Below are 3,056 nucleotides of genomic sequence, written 5' to 3' on the forward strand. Positions count from 1 at the left end.
AACCCGCCTCCCAACCCCATTGGCTCGCGTCGATCCCCGCTTTATTCCTATTGGATGTCAGCGCCGTCTATCCCAGCCCATCCTCATGCCAGAGGCTGATGGTGCTGCCGATCTGGCGAAATCCCCGCCTTCTGTTATTCTAAGCCCGCGATGATTGGCTGAGAGAGGCAGGCCAAGAGACCGAATCTTGTAGAAATCGAAGGGGCGGAGCCGTGTACTACGGGAAGACTTGAGGCCCAAGCGTGGCTGGCGGAAGGAGCGCCTGTGCCCTGGAGGGCCGCCAGAGGGAGCCGGAACCTCCGCGCAGCCCACTGCTCCAATCTCGGCCCTGCTACTGAGGTGCTGTGTAAATCTAGGCTGTTTAATTTCTCTGGTCTTCAGCTCCAAAACGAGCACAGTAAAGCCATGCCAGAATGAAAATTACAATTAAGCGCCAAACAAGATACTGGGCATACGTTCAGTCAAACATTTGAGATAATATATGTAAAGAAATCAGTCCAGGGTGCAGAAATGTTTTGTTACTAATTGTTGCATGATGATAATAGGTACATTTATATAGCATGTTTATATTGCACATAAATATTGCATATGTAATAAGTATATCTGTTGCATATGTAATAAGTATATCTGTTGTTTATCATCTCAAATGCTCCCTCATACCTGCAAGGATCTTTTTAAAGAGTTTCCCATTTAAAAGCTGAAACTGAGGGGCGCCTGGGTGGCTCAGTCAGTTAAGCGACTCTTGGTTTTGGCTCAGGTTTCGCTCTCACTGTTGGGGAGTTCAAGCCCCTTGTGGAGCCACGTGCTGACAGCATGGAGCCTGCTTGGGATTCTCTCTCTCCCTCTTCCTTTTCTCTCTACCCCTCCTAGCTCGTGCTCATGCTCTCTCAAAATAAACTTTAAAAAAGTAAATATAATAAAAAATAAAAATAAATAAAACTGATGCTTGAAATTCATGACTTGTCCAAGGTCCTTGGCACTTAAGTGTGACAGCTTGAAGCACCCCCCCCCCCCCCCCCCCGTCCAAAAAAACCTTTCTTAGTTCGTTCAGGACTTTAGAGACCCTGTAATACTGCAGTCTGGTGCCAGCACTGTGTCCTCCGCATCCTCACTGGTTGTGTGGAATCTACTTTCAGAAACATCTCATAACTCCTACGAGATTTGACAGAGCTGCAGACACTGAAAACGGTAGTAACTACTGTTTGTGAAAACTCATTAAGGTGAGTACAAATATGGTTTATACGTGTTTTTTTCTGCTTTACTCTAAAAGTTTGTTTTAAAGTTATGAGCACTGTTGCTGAGTTCTTGATATTAAGGAATTGTCGCTCTCGTTAGGTGTAATAATGGCAATTTTGTAAGTCCCTATCCTTAATTGAAAGACTGAAATATTAAGAGATTGATTCACATAATGACGATGGTTCACCATAATTCAGATGGTTTTGGAAAGGGATGGAGGGTGTTGGAAGGGTTATGGCTGAAAAGACTGGTGTTGAGTTGATCACTAATAAGTAGACGAGGGTTCGTTTCAGTACTCTATTATTCTTTGGTTGGAATTCTCCATGATAAAATATCTTAATAAAGGAACTTCTCTGAAAATGGCTTATGCGGAACTTGCTGCTGTATAGGTTCCAGATGCGTTGAGAAACTCTAAATATGAAGCACATAGAACTGGTTAACGTGCACTCCAGTTTGGGGGCTCATTGCAGTGTCACCATCAGAGATGCCTGCTTGTTCTCCAAATCCAAGCGAAGCCCCCCCCCCACCCCCCGCCCCCCCAACCTCTCCTGGATCCTACAGCTTCCTTCACAGCGCATACCACAGGCATCATTTTACCTCCACTGGGTGATTTTGTTAACATCCTACACTCTGCCTCTGAGACAGAATGGCCTGAGAAAGTGCATGCTCAAAGTTTTCAGAAAAGATCCCTCTGTGCTAAAAGGTGTACGTGACCCTTTGGAGGACCTACATAGCCATCACTGTATGTGTGGGTGGGGAGGAACTTCCCATGTTGCTTTATAAAGTCTTGAGCCGTTTGAACTTTTTACATCCAGCTTCCTCACTTTTATATCTTTAGATCTAATTTATAAAAAGCTGAAAGGGAAAGTACCTATGGGCCAGCTCTCATCCCAAGAGAGGGCCTCCCTGCTTTCAAAGTCTTGGACATGCCCACCCACAGCGTGGGATGGACAGAAGTGGATGAGCCCTTCCTCCACCAAGCGAGATGTGTACCCTAGCCTCACAGGACCAGAAAAGGCAAGAGTGTAGGCCAAGACCACTCTGGTGGGCATGTTATCACAGCTTGTCAGCCTGTCCCTCCCAGGCAGGGACATCGTGGGGGGCCTGGGGCAATAGGGTTGGGGGTAGAGGAAGCCTCTGCTGTCTACACCCAATGAGGTCATTCCCACTTTCCAGTCCTTGGCCATTGAAGTGAAAATGATGAGCTGAAAAACCACATGCAATAAACAAGAAGGAGCAGCCAACAAAATCTCTTAAAATCTCAGAAATGTTCAATAAACATTTGCAGAGCGAGAAAATAAATAACATCACGAAGGAGCCAGCAGCTCCCTTCTCCCCTCGTGTGATTCGGGTTCAGGGTGCATGTGTCTCCAGGCAAGTCACATGTCTTGAAGGCAGGCTGGTCCCAGCTCTCTGAAGGCTGCCAGCAACTGTGGGCTTCTCCCTCCCCCGGCAGGTCCCCCACGCCCTCACTGGACCGCTCCTGCCCTTGGAGGGCCCTCCAGCTTCATTGCTTCTCTCCATCCTGGCTCCCTTCCTAGACCAGCTGCCCAGAGCCTTGGTTCCTCTCCTCTGCTCACAGGAGCCGCTTTGCCAGCCAGCCAGCCAGCCAGCCGGCCAGAGCCCCTCACCAACCATGCCACTGAGGGCCAACAGCTGGGAACCTGGGCTCATCCCCAGCTGGGTCTGGTCAGCTTGGCGGCCAACAGGAAAACCCAGGGCCTCCGGGAGCTCTAGGGGGAGGTGGCTCGATCCCAGCCCCGGCTGCCAGACGATGCCAGCCTGTCCACTTGACAGAAAAACACACGCTGGCCGCCTGC

Source organism: Panthera tigris, chromosome A2 (genome assembly GCF_018350195.1).
Source record: "Panthera tigris isolate Pti1 chromosome A2, P.tigris_Pti1_mat1.1, whole genome shotgun sequence".
NCBI classification, from domain to species: Eukaryota; Metazoa; Chordata; class Mammalia; order Carnivora; family Felidae; genus Panthera; species Panthera tigris.